The following is a 12,934-nucleotide window of genomic DNA, read 5'->3' on the forward strand; positions in this document are numbered from 1 at the left end:
GACTTTCTAAAAACATATGCACCTTCGAACATTATATAGGTATTAAATTCCAATACAAAGATATATTGTAAAAATTTAGCACTTCTTAGCTTACCTGACTCATTTAAAATATTCACAATCAACAGCAACCCTCTCAGGTCCCCTCCCTCCCCAGGAACTTTATTCTATCACTTTACTATCACTCAATAAACCTTGCATTGCTGCCCACCATAAATAAATAAATAAACAAACAAACAAATAAATAAAATTCACAATAAAAAATATACCCAGTCACATCCTTAATCTTTGTAACAAGATTTAGTCTAAACTAGGAAAAAATCGGGGATCCCTGGGTGGCGCAGCGGTTTAGCGCCTGCCTTTGGCCCAGGGCGCGATCCTGGAGTCCCGGGATCGAATCCCACATCGGGCTCCCGGTGCGTGGAGCCTGCTTCCCCCTCTGCCTGTGTCTCTGCCTCTCTCTCTCTCTCTGTGTGTGTGACTATCATAAATAAACAAATAAATAAAATTTAAAAAAATTAAAAAAAATAAACTAGGAAAAAATCGAGAAATCAGTGATTGATTGGAATGTTCTTGCTAAATAACTGTCTAATTTTTTTTTTTTAACTTCTAAGTCAAACTTACTGTGACATCCACAATTCCGGCTAAGACATAAGTCTAGATCAATGCTGGCCAACAGTACTCTGCAGCAATGAAGATGCCCTGTGCCTTCTAATATGGCAGCCATTAGCTGAAAGTAACACCCAAATATGTGGCTAGTGCAGGATCTGATTTTTCAACTTTATGGGACTGCAACTTATATTCATTTTCTTAATTTATGTATTTATTCAACTGATCTCTACACTCATTGTGGGGCTTGAACTCAAGACCCTGAAATCAAGAGTTGCAGGCTCCTCCAACTCAGCCTCAACTTAAATTTAAATAGTCATTGATGTCTAGGGGCTACAGCGGACAGCATGTGTTTACAATACAGATGAGAGAAAAGAAGAATAGGAAGAATATAAAGAAAGCAGGAGAATCTATTACGTATCTCACCACACAGTTTAAGAATAAACAAACTGGGGGCACATGAGTGGTTCAGTTGGTTAAGCGTCTGACTTTTGATTTCAGCTCAGGTCTTGATCTCAGGGTCTTGAGTTCAAGCCCTGCCTTGGGTTCCACGCCCAGCGTGGAGCCTACTTAAAAAAATAAAATAAAATAAAATAAACAAACTGGCAACCAAGCCCTATTATCCTGCATTTTTAACCCATTCTTGGTGGATCATCCACAGAAGAATTGTGGAAGGCCTTGTAAATTCCATCTATCTCCCCGCTTCAACTATGATCTGTTGAGAAAGTACATACTTCCTAAAATTGTTTCTCTATGCTGTGCCAGAATCTTATTCTCAGTTGAATTCAAGATAAGCAAAGCACTATGCAGAGTCCACAGAGAAAACAAAAAAAGCAAGTCACAATCCTGCTTCTGAGCAGGAATCTAGGAAAGTGCTTGCTATCCAATAAAACCTTCTACAAAACTGAGAATGTATGGCTACTTTCCATGTAAAGCAGCCACTAATGGCTGGCTACTGAACACCTGCAGTGTGGCTAGCACAACTAAGGAAATGCATTTTAGCTTAACTTATCACAGTCACATGCAAGTAATGGCTATTGTATTAAGAGAACTCAGGTCTATAAGATAAAAGACATGAATAATGGTGATACAGAGCAAAGAGTATTAATATTATCAGTCACATTAAGTACCATAAAAGAATGAAGTGCTCTGAAGGTTGAGTGGAGAGAGCAAAATTCAACAGGCGAGGGGAAGGATGGCCAGGAACTTGATTACAGAGGTGGTATTTCCAATGAGCTCTGAACAAGTATCCCAAAAAGCCCACAGAAGTAAAAAAAAAAAAAAAGAAAGAAAGATGCATACATAGGAGTATTGGGCATTTGGGCTTGTAGGGAATCAGCAAAGATGACTATGGAAACACAAATTAGATTCTTAAAACCATCATGTAGAGACCCTTAAATGTGGTCGGCTGAGCAAATGTCATCTACTAACTCATAAAGAGCACAGCAGTTTAACACAAGAGTTACCAGATGATCTGGTAATTCTACTCACTGGTAAATACCCAAGAGAAGTGAAAACATACATCCACACAAAAACCTGTACACGAATGTTTATTATTCATAATAGCCAAATATCGTAAACAATTCGAATGAAGCACTGAACACCACAAGTTCTCCTGCCATAAAGATCTCACAGTGTAAACCAATAATACAATTTACTATAAGCTTGCCACTAAAAAGTATATAGAGCTGTATCTGAATTCTCAATACCATAAGTTACAAACTACCCAGAAGTTATATTTCCTAAAAGCAAAGGTGATGTTTCCTAAAGAGATTGAAAAATCTTAATTAAAAATTATAGGCAAGAAACTATAATAAGATTGATAAAAGAAAATGTTGCGGTCAGTTCCCCTTCCTACTCAATAAAAGGGCTTAATATAAAGACAAACTATGTGAACTAATGTGTAAAAAACAAACAAACAAACAAACAAACAAAAAAACCTTCTTAGGTCACTTGTTCAAATAATGAGATTCTCCTCCCAAGATTCTGAGCCTCAAGGACAGGGAAAATACTTTGTTCAGCTCTCCTTCATGTATCTCACCAGTGCTTGGCATATAAGTAGCTTATATATATCTTCTGAATGTTTTTGAACAGAAAAACTAAAAGGATATATAATGTTTCACAGCAATAAATATGAAGTTCAGGGGTGCCTGACTCCTGATCTCAGGGTAACTGAGTTCAAGCCCCATACCTGGGTGTACAGTTCACTTAAAAAAAAGTTGAGACATTTATTTAAAATATAACTCAGGGCGGTGCCTGGGTGGCATCTCAGATAGTTAAGCATCTACCTTCAGCTCAGGTCAAGATCTCCAGGTCCTGAGATCAAGCCCTACACTGTGCTCCCAGCTCAGTGGAAAATCTGCTTTTTACTCTCCCTCTGCCTCTCCCTCGCTTGTGCTGTCTCTCTCTCACAAATGAATAAAAAAGGAAGTATTTAAAATATAACTCAGAACAGTTGAAATACATCTGTTTCTTGATTAGTGGCTATAAAACCTGAACCAGTTGGCCAGTTTTAACATCACCAGAAGACAAACTCTTTATTTATCATTATGTACATCCTTATATGATAGAATTACTCTGCATCACCTAAGGCGTACTGCTACAAAAACATTACAGTCCGAATCTAATGGATCTTTTACACCCAACTTCTAGTTTACAGAAAAAGAAATTGAAGGAATAAGATGAACACAATGAAGCAACCCGACAAATCCAAAAGGCAGGGCATCTTGGAGAACAAATAACCCCAGTTTCTTCAGTAAGTCAATGGTCTGAAAAATGGTGAGGATGGGGAGGCTGGAGAACAGTTCTAGATTAAAATAGATTTAGATGTAAAAACCACCAGGTAGATTTTGTTTGGATTTTTAGATTGAAAAACTAAAAAGATCTTAAGGATTTGGGGACGCAACTGATTATGGGGCTAAGTATTAAAAGGCATCAACTGTTCATTTTTTTAAGTGTGGTGATAACATTTTGGTTGTGTAAAGACACCATTTTTTCAGAGGTACATGCTAAGGCATGGAAGATTAAGACTTTAAAAAAATGACATGATGTCTTTAACAAAGTACTTTTACAAAAAAGGGAAATTACAGTAAAATGCTAATAACTGTTACACTGAAATGTTGGGATGTATATTGTATTATTACACCTTTTAAGTTAGCATAACAACAACAACAACAAAAAAAACCCAAGGAAAAACCCATCACCACCATTCTACCTGGGATCTTAGTGCCACTGTCTACCCAGAAACCACCAATTTCCCAAGTCTGATTTAGTGTAGGCCAAGGACTTGGATTCCAACACTGGGTCCAAAGAGTACCACTTTTTTTTTTTTTTAAGTTTCCTATTTAGAATCATTCAACTGCCAGAATACCTACAATACCTACAATACCTATCCAGAGAGTACCACTTTTTTTTAAGTTTCCTATTTAGAATCATTCAACTGCCAGAATACCTCCGCTTGGCACCTGCAGCGGAATAGACAACTCTCAGATTTCCCTTTAAAAAAGATGACAGCAAAAAGTTTCTAAATTTGAAAATCCGGTAATAATTAGAAACATATTAACACCCATCACTGTACTATTTTCTCTATTTTCAAAAAAGACCATGATCTAAACAAAGTTCCTATGCACAATAACTATAAAACTCTAAAAGCGTTTTATATTAGTATTTCATATCAACAAAACTAATTTCAAGAAGCTTAAATTTTATTTCTGTCAGAGACCTCAGTATCCAAGATAAAATACCCCTTAGCACAAACACTGGAAATTCTCGGCAATGTCTGATATTATCAAGAAGACCAAATAAGGGAGAAAGTTCTCAACTCCCTCAAACTCGACCTTCACTACTTAGGTTTGCAATGTACTGGCAGAAATTCATGTACTTCTCACAGGACAGGACACATCTCAGACACAGATGTAGAAATGGAACAGACACGAGAAAACTAACTATGACTCTGCTGCACGGGTGTACGACTGTTTTAAGTGTTTCCACCGGGTGCCTGGGTGGCTCAGTAGGTTCAGGTCACCAGCCCTGCTCAGCCAGGAGTCCGGAGTCCAGGAGCCCGCTTCTCCCTTTCCCTCTATACCACCCCCTTGTCATGCTCTCTCTCAAATAAATAAAATCTGCAGACAAAAAGAAAAAAGTGTTTTAATTGATCTAGGAAAAGAAATTGTTGGGGATCCCTGGGTGGCTCAGCGGTTTGGCGCCTGCCTTTGGCCCAGGGCGCGATCCTGGAGACCCGGGATCGAATCCCACGTCGGGCTCCCGGTGCATGGAGCCTGCTTCTCCCTCCGCCTGTGTCTCTGCCTCTCTCTCTCTCTCTGTGACTATCATAAATAAATAAAAAAAATTAAAAAAAAAAAAAGAAATTGTTTAAGTGAGTCAAGTCTGATAGACAAAAATTTCCCTTTAGACTTCAGAGCCTGTAGGGTGCCTTGGTGGCTCAGTCGGTCAAGCCTGTGGCGCTCGGTTTCAGGGTCTTGGGCTCAACCCCATGCTGGAGCTTCAGCTCAGCATGAGCCTACTTAAAATGTTTTTTAAACTACAGAACCAAAAAAAATTTAAAATAAAAAAAATAAAAAGTTAGAATATGTTTGTGTGAAGTTAATGTCTCTTTTCTTTTTTTTTTTTTTTTCCAGTTCTCATCCTCTACCTCTGTGGCAGTGTAACACTGTCCCGAGGTTCGGAAATCCCAATACTCTCGGCAAGACGATTCTAAGCGCAGCACGGAAGTCGGCCGAGGAGCAGATGCAGAGCGAAACAACTCCGTGTCCTAACAGGTGTGTGAGGACCCGATAGGCGGGCAGGGGCCACAGCAGGACGCGGTGATCCCCCGAGCTGCAGCCCCTTCCCTCCACACACACACACACACACACACACACACACACACACACACACGACTCTTGCACAGTCTTCCCACTGCTCGCAGGGGCAGGGGCCAGCAGGCGGGGATGCTCCGTGCTCGGACCCCAGCGGGACGCGCGGGCAGCCGCTGCCTCTGCCCCGCCGCAGCTCCCGGCCGTGCAGTCCCCGCAGACCCGCCGCTTCACGGGCCCGAAGGGACCAAAAACACCTTCACGACGTGGCCACACCAGCTTCGACGGTGGGGGAGGGAGGAAAAAACAAACAACAAAAGCCTCAGGTGGTCAGAGCGGCCGTCCCCGCAGAACAGCTGCCCCTGCGCCCCCACGCACCGAGGCGCAGGACGCGCCCCTAGAACCGCCGCCGCACGCAGTCCCCGTCTCAGCTTCCCGCGCCCGTCCCCGAAGGCCCTGAAGTGCGCGCGGCGGCCGGAGCGCTCCAGCCGCGGCCGGTCGAGCCCTTCCCGCCACTGTAACGGGGCAGGGACCCACTCGGGCCGTGGGAGCAGAGCCCGAGCTGGCGCGCAGGCCGCGGGGCCGCTCCTCGTCCTCGACGTCAACGCGCCCGGTCCCGGGCACCCCCAGGAGCCGCTCAGCGGCCGCCGCGCACCGGAGCTTCCGCCGGGCCGCGCGGTGACCCCGCCTGGCGCGCAGACAAGGCGACGGCGCACGGCAGCACCCGGCGCAGCACTGCCCGGCCCGAGGCACAACGCGGCGGCCCCCCCCCCCCCCGCCCACACGGCACCTGCCCGCCCCCCGCGCCCCGCCCGCCGCACGGGGCGAAGCGCAGCCCGGGCGGTCCGCGGCCGCCACCACGGGGTTCCCCGCCCGGGCGACGGCGGCCCGAGCCGCGGGCCCGACCTTGGCGCCGCCCCAGCGCCGCCGCACAAAGCGCCGCACTTCCGGCCAGGCCGGCCGCGGCCCGCCCGGGCACACAGGGCGCCGCGTCCCCCGCCCGCCCCGCCCCGCCCCCGCCCGCACTCACCGCGCCGCGGCGGGGGCGGCGGCCTGGACCTCGGGGACCGGCGCGCGCCGGCCCGGGGGTGGGGGGAGCTCGGCGGTGGGCTCAGCCGCGGGGCCCGCTGCGAGGGAAGGGCTGAGGCGCGCTGTGCCCCGCCGCCGCCGCCGCCGCCCCCCGGCCCGCGCTCCCCGCCGCTCCGCGCCGCGCCGCTCCGCCCTGCCCGCCTCCCCGCAGCCCGCGCCGCCGCCGACGCCGCGCAGCCACCGAGCCGCCGACCTCACTTCCGGCCGGAGCGCGCCGCGACGAGGACGCGCCGGGCACGTGACGGGACGGCGCGGGGCGCGGGGCGGGGCGCGGGGGGCGGGGCGGGGCGCGGGGGGCGGCGTGCGCGCTCCCGCCGCGCGGGGAAGGCCCCGGATGGAGGCGCGGCGGGGGCGGGGCGAGTCGCGGGGCTGCAGGAGGGCGGCGCGGACTGCGCCTGCGCGGGCTGTGCTCGCCGCCTAAGGCGAGGCGAGAGGGACGCGGCGGGACGCGGAGTCACTGATCCCCTAGAAGTAAGTGGGTCTTCGCCCTGGTGTCTTCAGAGCAGCCGCCGTATCGCCGGAGCTCGTGTGTGATGCAGGAGGCCGCGGCGCTGCCGTGTGACCCGGCCCAGGCCGCGCTGCTCCCCGGGGACACCCGAGGCGACGACCAGCGCCTCCAGGAGGCCGGGACCAGCGCAGCCGCGGGACCGGGCCGCACCGGGGCCTTCGTGGAGCCCTGAGGCCGCAGCACCGGGCCTGCGTGGAGCCCTGGGGCCCAGCACCCGGCCTTCGTGGAGCCCTGAGGCCGCAGCACCGGGCCTGCGTGGAGCCCTGGGGCCCAGCACCCGGCCTGCGTGGAGCCCTGGGGCCGCACCGGGGCCTGCGTGGAGCCCTGGGGCCCAGCACCCGGCCTGCGTGGAGCCCTGAGGCCGCAGCACCCGGCCTGCGTGGAGCCCTGAGGCCGCAGCACCCGGCCTGCGTGGAGCCCTGGGGCCGCACCGGGGCCTGCGTGGAGCCCTGAGGCCCAGCACCCGGCCTGCGTGGAGCCCTGAGGCCGCAGCACCCGGCCTGCGTGGAGCCCTGAGGCCGCAGCACCCGGCCTGCGTGGAGCCCTGGGGCCGCACCGGGGCCTGCGTGGAGCCCTGAGGCCCAGCACCCGGCCTGCGTGGAGCCCTGAGGCCGCAGCACCCGGCCTGCGTGGAGCCCTGAGGCCGCAGCACCCGGCCTGCGTGGAGCCCTGGGGCCGCAGCACCCGGCCTGCGTGGAGCCCTGGGGCCCAGCACCCGGCCTGCGTGGAGCCCTGGGGCCGCAGCACCCGGCCTGCGTGGAGCCCTGGGGCCCAGCACCCGGCCTGCGTGGAGCCCTGGGGCCCAGCACCCGGCCTGCGTGGAGCCCTGGGGCCCAGCACCCGGCCTGCGTGGAGCCCTGGGGCCGCACCGGGGCCTGCGTGGAGCCCTGAGGCCCAGCACCCGGCCTGCGTGGAGCCCTGAGGCCGCAGCACCCGGCCTGCGTGGAGCCCTGAGGCCGCAGCACCCGGCCTGCGTGGAGCCCTGGGGCCGCAGCACCCGGCCTGCGTGGAGCCCTGGGGCCCAGCACCCGGCCTGCGTGGAGCCCTGGGGCCGCAGCACCCGGCCTGCGTGGAGCCCTGGGGCCCAGCACCCGGCCTGCGTGGAGCCCTGGGGCCCAGCACCCGGCCTGCGTGGAGCCCTGGGGCCCAGCACCCGGCCTGCGTGGAGCCCTGGGGCCGCAGCACCCGGCCTGCGTGGAGCCCTGGGGCCCAGCACCCGGCCTGCGTGGAGCCCTGGGGCCCAGCACCCGGCCTGCGTGGAGCCCTGGGGCCTCAGCGCGCGCCCCGCACCCCACGACAGCAGAGCCGCACCGCAGAGCAGCACCGACCCCGCCTGCTCTGCCACTCACCGCGGCCCGCACTCATCAGACCGTCTAATACCCGCGATCATTTCTCGTAGGAGGGAACGGAGACACAAGGAGGCTGACAAGCTTTCAAGGAAACGTCACCAAGAGGCCCCCCAGGACTCCAACCCCGACGTCAGGCTCCCGGACCGTGCGCTCCTAAGGACGAGTCCCGCGGGGAAGTTTCCCACAACAGCGGTCGCTGCGGGTGCGATCAGTTCCCTGCCCGAGCCAGGAGCCTGGGAGCCCGCCCTGGGGAGGGCTGCAGTGCGGGAGTCCCACGCTGCGGGTGGGCTGGGTCCTCTGGAAGGGGCACCCCTGCAGGCAGGTGCTCAGCCGAAGGTACAGGGAGCTTGGCTCGGCGGCGACGCAGAGGACCTGATAGGGAGGGAGACTGTGTGTAGAGTCCCTAGAGACTCTTCACCTGGTACATCTGTGAGAATTCAGTGTGGGTCAAAGTAGTTGCAAACGACGTGATTTCTGGCAGTCTGCAAATGTCAACGGTTTTTTTTTTTTTTTTTTTTTAGATTTGCTTGCGGTGGGCCCGAGCAGAGGGAGAGGAAGAGAGATCCTCAAGCACGCTCTCCGCTGAGGTGGGCCGGGTCCAGAACCCCCAGATCATGACCTGAGCTGAAATCGAGACTTGGCTGCCCAAAGACGGAGCCGCCCAGGTGCCTCTGAAGATTTTTTAGTAATCTCTACACCCAAAGGGGGGCTGAAATTACCACCCCGAGATCAAGAGTCACAGGCTCCAGTAACTGAGCCGCTGAGGGTGCTCAGTGTTGACAGTTTTAAATGAAATGTTATTCTTTAAAACGACCACTAGAATATAAACACTCTGCCAATTCAACGCCCATCTCTTTCCATTTTAATTTTTACATGAGTAAGGTCTAAAACAAAAAATGTAATTATTCCGTTTTCTCCTTGACTGTTTCAATTTCACTGCCCTGCAGAATTTTACCCTAATATACTTGTGTGTTGATTACCCCCCCCTTTTTTTTAAATTATATATATCTGTCAGGATAGCCAGGAAATACTCCAGTAACAACAAACCCAAAATCTTAGTGTCTTCACACAACAGAACTTTATTTCTTACTTATGAATCAGGTCAAAAGCAGGTGGGATCATCTGAAAAACAATAGGAGAATTCAGCAACAATAAGAGAATTCAGCAACAGTAATCAAAATGAAAAAAATGTATGTAGCTACCATGCATCTACATAACAAACAATTGGAAGGTACAATGAAATCATATAAAAGAGAAATATTATACAAAGAATATATAAATATAATAATTACTACCAATAAACTTTTATAAGAATTGAAGATCTATGTGTATTAAACTTTAATCCCTGAATGGCACAGAAGAACACCTAAGCACATGGAGAAAATACACATACTCTTAGATGAGAAGGTTTAACATAAAAAAGGTATCAATGCAAAAAAAAAAAAGATATCAATGCTCCCTAAATTAATTTATAAATGTAAATAAAATTCCTATAAACGCCAATAATTATTTTTAACTAAATGAAGTAATTCTAATTTACATCTAGGAAAAAAAACAAGAATAATCAAAAGAAAGAATCTGCCAGGAAAGTTTTGAAAATAAAGAGTAATATGATGGTGCCTGGCTACTAGATTAGAAAATGTATTTAAAAGCCTCAATGGGGGCAGCCCTGGTCACCTAGGGGTTTAGCACCGCCTCCGGCCCAGGGTGTGATCCCAGAGACCTGGGATCAAATCCCATGTCGGGCTCCTTGCATGGGGCCTGCCTCCCCCCCTCCCCCCCCCCCTCATAAATCAGTTTAGCATCTGCCTCTTGAGATCAGGTCCTGGTCCCTGGGTGCTGGGATTGAGCCCTGAGTTCTCCCTGCTCAGAGGGGAGTCCGCTTCTCCATCTCCCTCTGCCCCTTCCCCTCTGCTCCTGTGCTCTTCACACTAGCTTTCTCTCTCCCTCCCAAATAAATGGATACATACACTCTTTTAAAAAGTAGAAATGAATAAAAGGCTCAATGAAGGGCACCTGGCTGCCCTTCAATCACTAAAACAACTCTTGATCTTGGGGCCACAAGTTTGAGCCTCACATTGGGTGCAGAGATTACTCTAAAAATTTTTTTTAAACCTCCAAAAGGAGCACCTGGGTGGCTCAATTGGTTAAGCATCTGCCTTTGGTTCAGATCATGATCCTGGTGTCCTGGGATCAAGCCCCACCTCAGGCTCCCTGCTCAGCAGGAAGTCTGCTTCTGCCTCTGCCCTGCTCATGTGCCCTTTCTTTTCTTTTTTCTTTTCTTTTCTTTCTTTCTCTCTCTCTCTCTCTCTCAAATAAATAAAATCTTTAAAAAATAATAAAGAAAGCCTCAATAAATCAATGTGTCACTGATGCATGAATAGACAGATCAATGATATGTAACAGAAAATCAAAAAAGATACCCAAATGATTTTAGGAAATCACCAGGGATAAAGATAGATTATTCAATAAATGGTATTGAGGGGGATCCCTGGGTGGCGCAGTGGTTTGGCGCCTGCCTTTGGCCCAGGGCGCGATCCTGGAGACCCGGGATCGAATCCCACATCAGGCTCCCGGTGCATGGAGCCTGCTTCTCCCTCCGCCTGTGTCTCTGCCTCTCTCTCTCTCTCTGTGACTATCATAAATAAATAAAAAATTAAAAAAAAAAATAAATAAATGGTATTGAGACAAAAATACAGCCATCCAAAATAAATAAAATAAAATTGGGTCCATACCTTACACCATACCAAAGTGAAACTCAACTCAAAAAAGATATGAATGTGTAACAGTGGAATTATAAAAGGACAAGAAGAAAACGAGGGAAAAAATCCTTTTTAACCTTGGAGTAAAGAAGGCTTTTCAAACTCCTGCTCAAAATCCAGAAGCCATGACTATGAAAAGCATTGGTTTGGCAAAAAACATCATGAATGTAGTCAAAAGACATGATTAACAAGGAATAAATAGTTCCAACATGTGATAGACAAAGAGCTAATCTCCATTGCATAAAGGAATTTCAGAAGTTAGTAAGAAGTCCTACAAGCCAATAAAAAACAAAAAGGACAGTTCACAGAAAAGAAAGTACATGGCTCTTAATCATATGAAAAAAAAGTTCAATGTTAGTCATTAAGAGAAACATGCAAGCTAAAACTCTTTGAGATAGCATTTTCCCTCTATTTGATTGGCAAATATCCAAAAAAAAAAAAAAATGATAGTACACTTTACTGATGTGGCTGTGGTGAAGTAGGCACATTGCTGGTCTGCAAAAGAGACTGGTGATGTACAATTACAATTATACACAAAACATTTCACCCAACAATTTCACTTCTGGTAATTTGTCTACAGAGAGGCTCTGTAGTGTGTAAAATGAAATAGGTGCAAGCTTATTCATTGCAGCATTGTTGAGAGTAGCAAAACATTAGAAACAGCCCTGCTATCTATTAATAGGGGACTGGTTGACTGGTTCTATCCATACAATAAATTACAATTCAAAATACAAATGAGCAACCTTTCGATATATTGAAATGGAAATATCATCTAGGTAGACTGTTAAATGAACAAAGCAAAGGATAGAACTGTTTTCATAGGTTGAATTATGTTCCCTTACCACATGTAAAAGCTCTAACCCCCAGTGCCTCTCAGATAACTATATTTATGGATAGGGCCTTTAAAGAAGTACTTAGGTTAAAATGAGGTCAGTGGGGTGGGCCTAATCCAATCTGATATCTTTATAAGAAGAGATGAGGACACAGACAACATAGATGACAGGACAGCCATGTGAGGACACAGTGAGAAAGTGGTCATCTATAAACCATGGAGAAAGACCCCGGGAGAATCCAACCCTGCTGGCGCCGTAATCCTGGACTTCCAGCCTCCATAACTGGGAGAACATAAATGTTCATCGTCTAAGCTGTCTTGACTGTGATATTTTTATGGCAGTCCTAGTCCACTAATACCACTGTGTTAAAGAACATCGTGTAAAAAAGGGAAATGAAATATGTATTAGTATTTACTTGTGTATAAAAACAGAAATAATTTCTTGGGCACCTGGGTGGTACAGTTGGTTAAGCATCTGATTCTTGGTTTTGGTTAAGGTCATGATCTCAGGGTCCTGGGATCAAGACCTTCATCAGGCTCCAAGCATGGAGTCTGCTTGAAATTCTCTCTCCCTTTCCCTCTGCTCTTCCCACTTGTGCTCTCTCTCTCTCTGTAAAAATAAATATAATCTTTAAAAAAATACAGAAATAACTTCTAAAATCCAAGAGACTGGGTGCATATGTGGCTTAGTTGGTTAAGTGACTGCCTTCAGCTCAGATCATGATCTCAGGGTCCTAGGATGGAGCCCTGCATTGGGCTTCCTGCTCATTGAGGAGTCTGCTTCTTCCTCTGCCCCTCTCCTCTACCGATGTGCACACACATGCACTCTCTCTCAAACAAATAAAATCTTAAAAATAAAATAAAATAAAAATAAAATAAAATCCAAGAATGATACCTGTCATGAGGCCAGGGACAGAGTTGACCCTGAGCAAATGGAGGATGGAGGGAGAAGAATAATTTTCAAGGTTTGTTTC

General features: G+C 49.0%; 1 protein-coding gene and 1 long non-coding RNA gene across 6 annotated transcripts in view; one reads left to right on the forward strand and one right to left on the reverse strand.

Moving 5' to 3' along the window:
• The window catches only part of FAM168B (family with sequence similarity 168 member B), a 58,276-nt gene that overhangs the window by 37,546 nt on the left and 7,796 nt on the right, over positions 1-12,934 (reverse strand). The window contains exon 1 of one of the 5 annotated variants that reach the window (XM_072757437.1): positions 6,451-6,681. The exons of 1 other annotated variant lie outside the window; for it this stretch is intronic. The gene's annotated coding sequence lies outside the window, so the exon portion shown is untranslated. Of the gene's footprint in view, positions 1-4,551; positions 4,736-5,257; positions 5,373-6,326; positions 6,417-6,450; positions 6,682-12,934 lie in introns of those variants that run through there. 3 more of the 5 variants (XM_072757433.1, XM_026015702.2, XM_072757435.1) reach the window with 3 other exon arrangements.
• LOC140598959 (uncharacterized) lies at positions 6,859-9,685 on the forward strand. Its single transcript, XR_012001466.1, has 3 exons — positions 6,859-6,980; positions 8,417-8,568; positions 8,888-9,685. It is a non-coding gene; the product is annotated as an uncharacterized lncRNA (long non-coding RNA).

This window comes from Vulpes vulpes, chromosome 5, assembly GCF_048418805.1.
Source record: "Vulpes vulpes isolate BD-2025 chromosome 5, VulVul3, whole genome shotgun sequence".
Classification (NCBI taxonomy): Eukaryota; Metazoa; Chordata; class Mammalia; order Carnivora; family Canidae; genus Vulpes; species Vulpes vulpes.